We start from the raw sequence: 15900 nt of genomic DNA on the forward strand, positions 1-15900 counted from the left end.
CAATGCAGGGGCTATTTACCCCCAATGCACGGTCTATTTACCCCCTCCCCCCCAATGCAGGGGCTATTTACCCCCTCCCCCCCAATGCCCGGCCAGTTACCCCCCAATGCACGGGCTATTTACCCCCCAATGCACGGCTTATTTACCACCCAATGCACGGGCTATTTACCACCCAATGCAGGAGCTATTTACCCCCTCCCCCCAATGCACGGGCTAATTACCCCCTCCCCCACAATGCAGGGGCTATTTACCACCCAATGCACGGGCTATTTACCCCCTCCCCCCCAATGCAGGGGCTATTTACCCCCCAATGCAGGGGCTATTTACCCCCCAATGCAGGGGCTATTTACCTCCCAATGCACGGGCTATTTACCCCCCAATGCAGGGGCTATTTACCCCCCAATGCAGGGGCTATTTACCTCCCAATGCAGGGGCTATTTACCACCCAATGCAGGGGCTATTTACCTCCCAATGCAGGGGCTATTTACCTCCCTATGCACGGGCTATTTACCCCCCCAATGCAGGGGCTATTTACCTCCCAATGCAGGGGCTATTTACCACCCAATGCAGGGGCTATTTACCACCCAATGCACAGGCTATTTACCCCCCAATGCACAGGCTATTTACCCCCCCAATGCACAGGCTATTTACCCCCCAATGCAGGGGCTATTTACCCCCCAATGCAGGGGCTATTTATCACCCAATGCACAGGCTATTTACCCCCCAATGCACAGGCTAGGTACCCCCCAATGCAGGGGCTATTTACCCCCCAATGCAGGGGCTATTTACCTCCCAATGCAGGCGCTATTTACCACCCAATGCACGGGCTATTTACCCCCCAATGCAGGGGCTATATACCCCCCAATGCACAGGCTATTTACCCCCCAATGCAGGGGCTATTTACCCCCCAATGCAGGGGCTATTTACCTCCCAATGCACGGGCTATTTACCACCCAATGCACGGGCTATGTACCCCCCAATGCATGGGCTATTTACCCCGAATGTAGGGACTATTTACCCCTCCCCCCCCCAATACAGGGACTATCTACCCCGAATGCACGGACTATATCCCCCCCCAGTGCTGGGGCTATTTATCCCCCAATGCACAGGCTATTTACCTCCAATGCACTGGCTATTTACCCCCCAATGCTGGGGCTATTTACCCCCCAATGCATGGGCTATTTACCCCAAATACACGGGCTATTTAACCCCCATAATTCAGGGGCTATTTACCCCCCTCCAATGCACGGGCTATTTACCCCCCCATTGCTGGTGCTATTTACCCCCTCCCCCCAATGCAGGGGCTATTTACCCCCCAATGCAGGGGATATTTACCCCCCAATGCAGGGGGTATTTACAACCCAATGCAGGGGCTATTCACCCCCCCCCCAAATGCACGGGCTATTTACCCCCCAATGCACGGGCTATTTATTCTCCAATGGACGGGCTATTTACCCCCCAGTGCATGGACTATTTACCCCCAATGCAGGGGATATTTACAACCCAATGCAGGGGCTATTCACCCCCCCCCCAAATGCACGGGCTATTTACCTCCCAATGCACAGGCTATTTACCCCCCAATGCAGGGGCTATTTACCCCCCAATGCAGGGGCTATTTACCCCCCAATGCAGGGGCTATTTACCCCCCCAATGCACAGGCTATTTACCCCCCAATGCAGGGGCTATTTACCCCCAATGCAGGGGCTATTTACCCCCCAATGCACGGGCTATTTACCCCCAATGCACGGGCTATGTACCCCCCAATGCATGGGCTATTTACCCCGAATGTAGGGACTATTTACCCCCCCCCCAATACAGGGGCTATCTACCCCGAATGCAGGGACTATATCCCCCCTAGTGCTGGGGCTATTTACCCCCCAATGCACAGGCTATTTACCCCAAATACACGGGCTATTTAACCCCTATAATTCACGTGCTATTTTCCCCCCATTGAAGGGGCTATTTACCCCAAATACACGGGCTATTTAACTCCCATAATTCAGGGGCTATTAACCCCCCTCCAATGCACGGGCTATTTACCTCCCAATGCACGGGCTATTTACCCCCCAATGCAGGGGCTATTTACCTCCCAATGCACGGGCTATTTACACCCCAATGCAGGGGCTATTTACCCCCCCAATGCACAGGCTATTTACCCCCCAATGCACGGGCTATTTACCCCCCAATGCACGGGCTATTTATCTCCCAATGCACGGGCTATTTACCCCCCAATGCACGGGCTATTTACCCCCCAATGCACGGGCTATTTACCTCCCAATGCAGGGGCTATTTACCCCCCAATGCACGGGCTATTTACCCCCCAATGCACGGGCTATTTACCTCCCAATGCTCAGGCTATTTACCCCCCCAATGCACAGGCTATTTACCCCCCAATGCAGGGGCTATTTACCCCCAATGCAGGTGCTATTTACCTCCCAATGCAGGGGCTATATACCACCCAATGCAGGGGCTATGTACCCCCCAATGCAGGGGCTATTTACCTCCCAATGCACGGGCTATTTACCACCCAATGCACGGGCTATTTACCTCCCAATGCACGGGCTATTTACCACCCAATGCACGGGCTATTTACCACCCAATGCACGGGCTATTTACCTCCCAATGCACGGGCTATTTACCACCCAATGCACGGGCTATTTACCCCCCAATGCACGGGCTATTTACCTCCCAATGCACGGGCTATTTACCACCCAATGCACGGGCTATTTACCTCCCAATGCACGTGCTATTTACCACCCAATGCACGGGCTATTTACCCCCCAATGCACGGGTTATTTACTCCCCAATGCACGGGCTATTTACCCCCCAATGCACGGGCTATTTACCCCCCAATGCACGGGCTATTTACCTCCCAATGCACGGGCTATTTACCCCCCAATGCAGGGGCTATTTACCTCCCAATGCACGGGCTATTTACCCCCCAATGCAGTAGCTATTTACCCCCCCCCAATGCACAGGCTATTTACCACCCAATGCAGGGGCTATTTACCCCCAATGCAGGGGCTATTTACCCCCCCAATGCAGGGGCTATTTACCTCCCAATGCAAGGGCTATTTACACCCCAATGCACGGGCTATTTACCCCCCCAATGCACAGGCTATTTACCCCCCAATGCAGGGGCTATTTACCCCCCAATGCAGAGGCTATGTACCCCCCAATGCACAGGCTATTTACCCCCCCCAATGCACAGGCTATTTACCCCCCAATGCAGGGGCTATTTACCCCCCAATGCAGGGGCTATTTACCTCCCAATGCAGGGGCTATTTACCCCCCAATGCAAGGGCTATTTACCCCCAATGCAGGGGCTATTTACCCCCCCAATGCACAGGTATTTACCCCCCAATGCAGGGGCTATTTACCCCCCAATTCAGGGGCTATTTACCTCCCAATGCAGGGGCTATTTACCTCCCAATGCAGGGGCTATTTACCCCCCCAATGCACGGGCTATTTACCCCCCCAATGCAGGGGCTATTTGCCTCCCAATGCACGGGCTATTTACCCCCCAATGCACGGGCTATTTACCTCCCAATGCACGGGCTATTTACCCCCCAATGCACGGGCTATTTACCCCCCAATGCACGGGCTATTTACCACCCAATGCACGGTCTATTTACCCCCTCCCCCCCAATGCACGGGCTATTTACCCCCTCCCCCCCCAATGCAGGGGCTATTTACCACCCAATGCACGGGCTATTTACCCCCCAATGCACGGCTTATTTACCACCCAATGCACGGGCTATTTACCACCCAATGCAGGAGCTATTTACCCCCTCCCCCCAATGCACGGGCTAATTACCCCCTCCCCCCCAATGCAGGGGCTATTTACCACCCAATGCACGGGCTATTTACCCCCTCCCCCCCAATGCAGGGGCTATTTACCTCCCAATGCACGGGCTATTTACCCCCCAATGCAGGGGCTATTTACCCCCCCAATGCACAGGCTATTTACCACCCAATGCAGGGGCTATTTACCCCCAATGCAGGGGCTATTTACCCCCCCAATGCAGGGGCTATTTACCTCCCAATGCACGGGCTATTTACCACCCAATGCAAGGGCTATTTACACCCCAATGCAGGGGCTATTTACTCCCCCCCAATGCACAGGCTATTTACCCCCCAATGCAGGGGCTATTTACCCCCCAATGCAGAGGCTATTTACCCCCCAATGCACAGGCTATTTAACCCCCCCAATGCACAGGCTATTTACCCCCCAATGCAGGGGCTATTTACCCCCCAATGCAGGGGCTATTTACCTCCCAATGCAGGGGCTATTTACCACCCAATGCACGGGCTATTTACCCCCCAATGCAGGGGCTATTTACCCCCCCAATGCACAGGTATTTACCCCCCAATGCAGGGGCTATTTACGCCCCAATTCAGGGGCTATTTACCTCCCAATGCACGGGCTATTTACATCCCAATGCACGGGCTATATACCCCCCCAACGCACGGGCTATTTACCCCCCAATGCACGGGCTATTTACCTCCCAATGCACGGGCTATTTACCCCCCAATGCACGGGCTCTTTACCCCCCAATGCACGGGCTATTTACCACCCAATGCACGGTCTATTTACCCCCTCCCCCCCAATGCACGGGCTATTTACCCCCCAATGCAGGGGCTATTTACCCTCCAATGCACAGGCTATTTACCCCCCAATGCAGGGGCTATTTACCCCCCAATGCCGGGGCTATTTACCTCCCAATGCACGGGCTATTTACCACCCAATGCACGGGCTATTTACCCCCAATGCACAGGCTATTTACCCCCCAATGCAGGGGCTATTTACCCCCCAATGCAGGGGCTATTTACCTCCCAATGCAGGCGCTATTTACCACCCAATGCACGGGCTATTTACCCCCCAATGCAGGGACTATTTACCCCCCAATGCACAGGCTATTTACCCCCCAATGCAGGGGCTATTTACCCCCAATGCAGGGGCTATTTACCTCCCAATGCACGGGCTATTTACCACCCAATGCACGGGCTTTGTACCCCCCAATGCATGGGCTATTCACCCCGAATGTAGGGACTATTTACCCCTCCCCCCCCCCAATACAGGGACTATCTACCCCGAATGCACGAACTATATCCCCCCCAGTGCTGGGGCTATTTATCCCCCAATGCACAGGCTATTTACCTCCAATGCACGGGCTATTTACCCCCCAATGCAGGGGCTATTTACCCCCCAATGCATGGGCTATTTACCCCAAATACACGGGCTATTTAACCCCCAGAATTCAGGGGCTATTTACCCCCCTCCAATGCACGGGCTATTTACCCCCCAATGTACGGACTATTACCCCCCAATGCATGGACTATTTACCCCCAATGCAGGGGGTATTTACAACCCAATGCAGGGGCTATTCACCCCCCCCCAAATGCACGTGCTATTTACCCCCCAATGCACGGGCTATTTATTCTCCAATGGACGGGCTATTTACCCCCCAGCGCAGGGACTATTTACCCCCAATGCAGGGGACATTTACAACCCAATGCAGGGGCTATTCACCCCCCCCCCAAATGCACGAGCTATTTACCTCCCAATGCACAGGCTATTTACCTCCCAATGCAGGGGCTATTTACCCCCCAATGCAGGGGCTATTTACCCCCCAATGCAGGGGCTATTTACCCCCCCAATGCACAGGCTATTTATCCCCAATGCAGGGGCTATTTACCCCCAATGCAGGGGCTATTTACCCCCCAATGCACGGGCTATTTACCCCCAATTGACGGGCTATGTACCCCCCAATGCATGGGCTATTTACCCCGAATGTAGGGACTATTTACCCCCCCCCCCCAATACAGGGGCTATCTACCCCGAATGCAGGGACTATATCCCCCCTAGTGCTGGGGCTATTTACCCCCCAATGCACAGGCTATTTACCCCAAATACACGGGCTATTTAACCCCTATAATTCAGGTGCTATTTTCCCCCCAATGAAGGGGCTATTTACCCCAAATACATGGGCTATTTAACTCCCATAATTCAGGGGCTATTTACCCCCCTCCAATGCACGGGCTATTTACCTCCCAATGCACGGGCTATTTACCCCCCAATGCAGGGGCTATTTACCTCCCAATGCACGGGCTATTTAACCCCCAATGCACGGACTATTTACCCCCCAATGCACGGGCTATTTATCTCCCAATGCACGGGCTATTTACCCCCCAATGCACGGGCTATTTACCCCCCAATGCACGGGCTATTTACCTCCCAATGCAGGGGCTATTTACCCCCCAATGCACGGGCTATTTACCCCCCAATGCACGGGCTATTTACCTCCCAATGCTCAGGCTATTTACCCCCCCAATGCACAGGCTATTTACCCCCCAATGCAGGGGCTATTTACCCCCCAATGCAGGGGCTTTTTACCTCCCAATGCAGGGGCTATTTACCACCCAATGCAGGGGCTATGTACCCCCCAATGCAGGGGCTATTTACCTCCCAATGCACGGGCTATTTACCACCCAATGCACGGGCTATTTACCTCCCAATGCACGGGCTATTTACCACCCAATGCACGGGCTATTTACCCCCCAATGCACGGGCTATTTACCTCCCAATGCACGGGCTATTTACCCCCCAATGCACGGGCTATTTACCTCCCAATGCACGTGCTATTTACCACCCAATGCACGGGCTATTTACCCCCCAATGCACGGGTTATTTACCCCCCAATGCACGGGTTATTTACCCCCCAATGCACGGGCTATTTACCCCCCAATGCACGGGCTATTTACCTCCCAATGCACGGGCTATTTACCCCCCAATGCAGGGGCTATTTACCTCCCAATGCACGGGCTATTTACCCCCCAATGCAGGGGCTATTTACCCCCCCCCCCCAATGCACAGGCTATTTACCACCCAATGCAGGGGCTATTTACCTCCCAATGCAGGGGCTATTTACCCCCCCAATGCAGGGGCTATTTACCTCCCAATGCACGGGCTATTTACCACCCAATGCAAGGGCTATTTACACCCCAATGCAGGGGCTATTTACCCCCCCAATGCACAGGCTATTTACCCCCCAATGCAGGGGCTATTTACCCCCCAATGCAGAGGCTATGTACCCCCAATGCACAGGCTATTTACCCCCCCCCAATGCACAGGCTATTTACCCCCCAATGCAGGGGCTATTTACCCCCCAATGCGGGGGCTCTTTACCTCCCAATGCAGGGGCTATTTACCCCCCAATGCAAGGGCTATTTACCCCCCAATGCAGGGGCTATTTACCCCCCCAATGCACAGGTATTTACCCCCCAATGCAGGGGCTATTTACCCCCCAATTCAGGGGCTATTTACCTCCCAATGCAGGGGCCATTTACCTCCCAATGCACGGGCTATTTACCCCCCCAATGCACGGGCTATTTACCCCCCCAATGCAGGGGCTATTTGCCTCCCAATGCACGGGCTATTTACCCCCCAATGCACGGGCTATTTACCTCCCAATGTACGGGCTATTTACCCCCCAATGCAGGGGCTATTTACCCCCCAATGCACGGGCTATTTACCACCCAATGCACGGTCTATTTACCCCCTCCCCCCCAATGCACGGGCTATTTACCCCCTCCCCCCCCAATGCAGGGGCTATTTACCACCCAATGCACGGGCTATTTACCCCCCAATGCACGGCTTATTTACCACCCAATGCACGGGCTATTTACCACCCAATGCAGGAGCTATTTACCCCCTCCCCCCAATGCACGGGCTAATTACCCCCTCCCCCCCAATGCAGGGGCTATTTACCAACCAATACACGGGCTATTTACCCCCTCCCCCCCAATGCAGGGGCTATTTACCCCCCAATGCAGGGGCTATTTACCCCCCAATGCAGGGGCTATTTACCTCCCAATGCACGGGCTATTTACCCCCCAATGCAGGGGCTATTTACCCCCCAATGCAGGGGCTATTTACCTCCCAATGCAGGGGCTATTTACCACCCAATGCAGGGGCTATTTACCTCCCAATGCAGGGGCTATTTACCTCCCAATGCACGGGCTATTTACCCCCCCCAATGCAGGGGCTATTTACCTCCCAATGCAGGGGCTATTTACCACCCAATGCAGGGGCTATTTACCACCCAATGCACGGGCTATTTACCCCCCAATGCAGGGGCTATTTAACCCCCCCCAATGCACAGGCTATTTACCCCCCAATGCAGGGGCTATTTACCCCCCAATGCAAGGGCTATTTACCCCCCAATGCACAGGCTATTTACCCCCCCAATGCACAGGCTATTTACCCCCCAATGCAGGGGCTATTTACCCCCCAATGCAGGGGCTATTTACCTCCCAATGCAGGCGCTATTTACCACCCAATGCACGGGCTATTTACCCCCCAATGCAGGGGCTATTTACCCCCCAATGCACAGGCTATTTACCCCCCAATGCAGGGGCTATTTACCCCCCAATGCAGGGGCTATTTACCTCCCAATGCACGGGCTATTTACCACCCAATGCACGGGCTATTTACCCCCCAATGCACGGGCTATTTACCTCCCAATGCACGGGCTATTTACCACCCAATGCACGGGCTATTTACCACCCAATGCACGGGCTATTTACCCCCCAATGCACGGGCTATTTACGTCCCAATGCACGGGCTATTTACCCCCCAATGCACGGGCTATTTACCTCCCAATGCACGGGCTATTTACCTCCCAATGCACGGGCTATTTACCCACCCAATGCAGGGGCTATTTACCCCTCAATGCACGGGCTATTTACCCCCCAATGCACGTGCTATTTACCTCCCAATGCACGGGCTATTTACCCCCCAATGCACGGGCTATTTACCCCCCAATGCACGGGCTATTTACCTCCCAATGCTCAGGCTATTTACCCCCCCAATGCACAGGCTATTTACCCCCCAATGCAGGGGCTATTTACCTCCCAATGCACGGGCTATTTACCCCCCAATGCACGGGCTATTTACCTCCCAATGCACGGGCTATTTACCCCCCAATGCAGGGGCTATTTACCTCCCAATGCACGGGCTATTTACCCCACAATGCAGGGGCTATTTACCCCCCCAATGCACAGGCTATTTACCACCCAATGCAGGGGCTATTTACCCCCAATGCAGGGGCTATTTACCCCCCCAATGCAGGGGCTATTTACCTCCCAATGCACGGGCTATTTACCACCCAATGAGAAGGGCCATTTACACCCCAATGCAGGGGCTATTTACCCCCCCAATGCACAGGCTATTTACCCCCCAATGCAGGGGCTATTTACCCCCCAATGCAGAGGCTATTTACCCCCCAATGCACAGGCTATTTACCCCCCCAATGCACAGGCTATTTACCCCCCAATGCAGGGGCTATTTACCCCCAATGCAGGGGCTATTTACCTCCCAATGCAGGGGCTATTTACCACCCAATGCAAGGGCTATTTACCCCCCAATGCAGGGGATATTTACCCCCCCAATGCACAGGTATTTACCCCCCAATGCAGGGGCTATTTACCCCCCAATTCAGGGGCTATTTACCTCCCAATGCAGGGGCTATTTACCTCCCAATGCACGGGCTATTTACCCCCCCAATGCACGGGCTATTTACCCCCCCAATGCAGGGGCTATTTGCCTCCCAATGCACGGGCTATTTACCCCCCAATGCTCGGGCTATTTACCTCCCAATGCACGGGCTATTTACCTCCCAATGCACGGGCTATTTACCCCCCAATGCAGGGGCTATTTACCTCCCAATGCAGGCGCTATTTACCACCCAATGCACGGGCTATTTACCCCCCAATGCAGGGGCTCTTTACCCCCCAATGCACAGGCTATTTACCCCCCAATGCAGGGGCTATTTACCCCCCAATGCAGGGGCTATTTACCTCCCAATGCACGGGCTATTTACCACCCAATGCACGGGCTATTTACCCCCCAATGCACGGGCTATTTACCTCCCAATGCACGGGCTATTTACCACCCAATGCACGGGCTATTTACCACCCAATGCACGGGCTATTTACCCCCCAATGCACGGGCTATTTACCTCCCAATGCACGGGCTATTTACCCCCCAATGCACGGGCTATTTACCTCCCAATGCACGGGCTATTTACCTCCCAATGCACGGGCTATTTACCCACCCAATGCAGGGGCTATTTACCCCTCAATGCACGGGCTATTTACCCCCCAATGCACGTGCTATTTACCTCCCAATGCAGGGGCTATTTACCCCCCAATGCACGGGCTATTTACCCCCCAATGCACGGGCTATTTACCTCCCAATGCTCAGGCTATTTACCCCCCCAATGCACAGGCTATTTACCCCCCAATGCAGGGGCTATTTACCCCCCAATGCAGGGGCTATTTACCTCCCAATGCACGGGCTATTTACCCCCCAATGCACGGGCTATTTACCTCCCAATGCACGGGCTATTTACCCCCCAATGCAGGGGCTATTTACCTCCCAATGCACGGGCTATTTACCCCACAATGCAGGGGCTATTTACCCCCCCAATGCACAGGCTATTTACCACCCAATGCAGGGGCTATTTACCCCCAATGCAGGGGCTATTTACCCCCCCAATGCAGGGGCTATTTACCTCCCAATGCACGGGCTATTTACCACCCAATGAGAAGGGCCATTTACACCCCAATGCAGGGGCTATTTACCCCCCCAATGCACAGGCTATTTACCCCCCAATGCAGGGGCTATTTACCCCCCAATGCAGAGGCTATTTACCCCCCAATGCACAGGCTATTTACCCCCCCAATGCACAGGCTATTTACCCCCCAATGCAGGGGCTATTTACCCCCAATGCAGGGGCTATTTACCTCCCAATGCAGGGGCTATTTACCACCCAATGCAAGGGCTATTTACCCCCCAATGCAGGGGCTATTTACCCCCCCAATGCACAGGTATTTACCCCCCAATGCAGGGGCTATTTACCCCCCAATTCAGGGGCTATTTACCTCCCAATGCAGGGGCTATTTACCTCCCAATGCACGGGCTATTTACCCCCCCAATGCACGGGCTATTTACCCCCCCAATGCAGGGGCTATTTGCCTCCCAATGCACGGGCTATTTACCCCCCAATGCACGGGCTATTTACCTCCCAATGCACGGGCTATTTACCTCCCAATGCACGGGCTATTTACCCCCCAATGCACGGGCTATTTACCACCCAATGCACGGTCTATTTACCCCCTCCCCCCCAATGCACGGGCTATTTACCCCCTCCCCCCCAATGCAGGGGCTATTTACCACCCAATGCACGGGCTATTTACCCCCCAATGCACGGCTTATTTACCACCCAATGCACGGGCTATTTACCACCCAATGCAGGAGCTATTTACCCCCTCACCCCCAATGCACGGGCTAATTACCCCCTCCCCCCCAATGCAGGGGCTATTTACCACCCAATGCACGGGCTATTTACCCCCTCCCCCCCAATGCAGGGGCTATTTACCCCCCAATGCAGGGGCTATTTACCCCCCAATGCAGGGGCTATTTACCTCCCAATGCACGGGCTATTTACCCCCCAATGCAGGGGCTATTTACCCCCCAATGCAGGGGCTATTTACCTCCCAATGCAGGGGCTATTTACCACCCAATGCAGGGGCTATTTACCTCCCAATGCAGGGGCTATTTACCTCCCAATGCACGGGCTATTTACCCCCCCAATGCAGGGGCTATTTACCTCCCAATGCAGGGGCTATTTACCACACAATGCAGGGGCTATTTACCACCCAATGCACGGGCTATTTACCCCCCAATGCAGGGGCTATTTACCCCCCCAATGCACAGGCTATTTACTCCCCAATGCAGGGGCTATTTAGCCCCCAATGCAGGGGCTATTTAACCCCCAATGCAGGGGCTATTTACCCCCCCAATGCACGGGCTATTTACCCCCCCCAATGCAGGGGCTATTTGCCTCCCAATGCACGGGCTATTTACCCCCCAATGCACGGGCTATTTACCTCCCAATGCACGGGCTATTTACCCCCCAATGCACGGGCTATTTACCCCCCAATGCACGGGCTATTTACCACCCAATGCACGGTCTATTTACCCCCTCCCCCCCAATGCACGGGCTATTTACCCCCTCCCCCCCAATGCAGGGGCTATTTACCACCCAATGCACGGGCTATTTACCCCCCAATGCACGGCTTATTTACCACCCAATGCACGGGCTATTTACCACCCAATGCAGGAGCTATTTACCCCCTCCCCCCAATGCACGGGCTAATTACCCCCTCCCCCCCAATGCAGGGGCTATTTACCCCCCAATGCACGGGCTATTTACCCCCTCCCCCCCAATGCAGGGGCTATTTACCCCCCAATGCAGGGGCTATTTACCCCCCAATGCAGGGGCTATTTACCTCCCAATGCACGGGCTATTTACCCCCCAATGCAGGGGCTATTTACCCCCCAATGCAGGGGCTATTTACCTCCCAATGCAGGGGCTATTTACCACCCAATGCAGGGGCTATTTACCTCCCAATGCAGGGGCTATTTACCTCCCAATGCACGGGCTATTTACCCCCCCAATGCAGGGGCTATTTACCTCCCAATGCAGGGGCTATTTACCACCCAATGCAGGGGCTATTTACCACCCAATGCACGGGCTATTTACCCCCCAATGCAGGGTCTACTTACCCCCCCCCCAATGCACAGGCTATTTACCCCCCAATGCAGGGGCTATTTACCCCCCAATGCAGGGGCTATTTACCCCCCAATGCACAGGCTATTTACCCCCCCAATGCACAGGCTATTTACCCCCCAATGCAGGGGATATTTACCCCCCAAAGCAGGGGCTATTTACCTCCCAATGCAGGCGCTATTTACCACCCAATGCACGGGCTATTTACCCCCCAATGCAGGGGCTATTTACCCTCCAATGCACAGGCTATTTACCCCCCAATGCAGGGGCTATTTACCCCCCAATGCAGGGGCTATTTACCTCCCAATGCACGGGCTATTTACCACCCAATGCACGGGCTATTTACCCCCAATGCACAGGCTATTTACCCCCCAATGCAGGGGCTATTTACCCCCCAATGCAGGGGCTATTTACCTCCCAATGCAGGCGCTATTTACCACCCAATGCACGGGCTATTTACCCCCCAATGCAGGGACTATTTACCCCCCAATGCACAGGCTATTTACCCCCCAATGCAGGGGCTATTTACCCCAAATGCAGGGGCTATTTACCTCCCAATGCACGGGCTATTTACCACCCAATGCACGGGCTTTGTACCCCCCAATGCATGGGCTATTCACCCCGAATGTAGGGACTATTTACCCCTCCCCCCCCCCAATACAGGGACTATCTACCCCGAATGCACGAACTATATCCCCCCCAGTGCTGGGGCTATTTATCCCCCAATGCACAGGCTATTTACCTCCAATGCACGGGCTATTTACCCCCCAATGCAGGGGCTATTTACCCCCCAATGCATGGGCTATTTACCCCAAATACACGGGCTATTTAACCCCCAGAATTCAGGGGCTATTTACCCCCCTCCAATGCACGGGCTATTTACCCCCCATTGCTGGTGCTATTTACCCCCTCCCCCCAATGCAGGGGCTATTTACCCCCCAATGCAGGGGATATTTACCCCCCAATGCACGGGCTATTTACCCCCCAATGTACGGACTATTACCCCCCAATGCATGGACTATTTACCCCCAATGCAGGGGGTATTTACAACCCAATGCAGGGGCTATTCACCCCCCCCCCCCCAAATGCACGTGCTATTTACCCCCCAATGCACGGGCTATTTATTCTCCAATGGACGGGCTATTTACCCCCCAGCGCATGGACTATTTACCCCCAATGCAGGGGACATTTACAACCCAATGCAGGGGCTATTCACCCCCCCCCCCCAAATGCACGAGCTATTTACCTCCCAATGCACAGGCTATTTACCTCCCAATGCAGGGGCTATTTACCCCCCAATGCAGGGGCTATTTACCCCCCAATGCAGGGGCTATTTACCCCCCCAATGCACAGGCTATTTATCCCCAATGCAGGGGCTATTTACCCCCAATGCAGGGGCTATTTACCCCCCAATGCACGGGCTATTTACCCCCAATTGACGGGCTATGTACCCCCCAATGCATGGGCTATTTACCCCGAATGTAGGGACTATTTACCCCCCCCCCCCAATACAGGGGCTATCTACCCCGAATGCAGGGACTATATCCCCCCTAGTGCTGGGGCTATTTACCCCCCAATGCACAGGCTATTTACCCCAAATACACGGGCTATTTAACCCCTATAATTCAGGTGCTATTTTCCCCCCAATGAAGGGGCTATTTACCCCAAATACATGGGCTATTTAACTCCCATAATTCAGGGGCTATTTACCCCCCTCCAATGCACGGGCTATTTACCTCCCAATGCACGGGCTATTTACCCCCCAATGCAGGGGCTATTTACCTCCCAATGCACGGGCTATTTACCCCCCAATGCACGGGCTATTTACCCCCCAATGCACGGGCTATTTATCTCCCAATGCACGGGCTATTTACCCCCCAATGCACGGGCTATTTACCCCCCAATGCACGGGCTATTTACCTCCCAATGCAGGGGCTATTTACCCCCCAATGCACGGGCTATTTACCCCCCAATGCACGGGCTATTTACCTCCCAATGCTCAGGCTACTTACCCCCCCAATGCACAGGCTATTTACCCCCCAATGCAGGGGCTATTTACCCCCCAATGCAGGGGCTTTTTACCTCCCAATGCAGGGGCTATTTACCACCCAATGCAGGGGCTATGTACCCCCCAATGCAGGGGCTATTTACCTCCCAATGCACGGGCTATTTACCACCCAATGCACGGGCTATTTACCTCCCAATGCACGGGCTATTTACCACCCAATGCACGGGCTATTTACCCCCCAATGCACGGGCTATTTACCTCCCAATGCACGGGCTATTTACCCCCCAATGCACGGGCTATTTACCTCCCAATGCACGTGCTATTTACCACCCAATGCACGGGCTATTTACCCCCCTATGCACGGGTTATTTACCCCCCAATGCACGGGTTATTTACCCCCCAATGCACGGGCTATTTACCCCCCAATGCACGGGCTATTTACCTCCCAATGCACGGGCTATTTACCCCCCAATGCAGGGGCTATTTACCTCCCAATGCACGGGCTATTTACCCCCCAATGCAGGGGCTATTTACCCCCCCCCCCAATGCACAGGCTATTTACCACCCAATGCAGGGGCTATTTACCTCCCAATGCAGGGGCTATTTACCCCCCCAATGCAGGGGCTATTTACCTCCCAATGCACGGGCTATTTACCACCCAATGCAAGGGCTATTTACACCCCAATGCAGGGGCTATTTACCCCCCAATGCACAGGCTATTTACCCCCCAATGCAGGGGCTATTTACCCCCCAATGCAGAGGCTATGTACCCCCAATGCACAGGCTATTTACCCCCCCCCCAATGCACAGGCTATTTACCCCCCAATGCAGGGGCTATTTACCCCCAATGCGGGGGCTCTTTACCTCCCAATGCAGGGGCTATTTACCCCCCAATGCAAGGGCTATTTACCCCCCAATGCAGGGGCTATTTACCCCCCCAATGCACAGGTATTTACCCCCCAATGCAGGGGCTATTTACCCCCCAATTCAGGGGCTATTTACCTCCCAATGCAGGGGCCATTTACCTCCCAATGCTCGGGCTATTTACCCCCCCAATGCACGGGCTATTTACCCCCCCAATGCAGGGGCTATTTGCCTCCCAATGCACGGGCTATTTACCCCCCAATGCACGGGCTATTTACCTCCCAATGTACGGGCTATTTACCCCCCAATGCACGGGCTATTTACCCCCAATGCACGGGCTATTTACCACCCAATGCACGGTCTATTTACCCCCTCCCCCCCAATGCACGG

Source organism: Chiloscyllium plagiosum, unplaced genomic scaffold (assembly GCF_037043375.1).
Source record: "Chiloscyllium plagiosum isolate Xiang-an unplaced genomic scaffold, Cpla_swu_hap1 HiC_scaffold_25, whole genome shotgun sequence".
In the NCBI taxonomy this organism is placed as follows: domain Eukaryota; kingdom Metazoa; phylum Chordata; class Chondrichthyes; order Orectolobiformes; family Hemiscylliidae; genus Chiloscyllium; species Chiloscyllium plagiosum.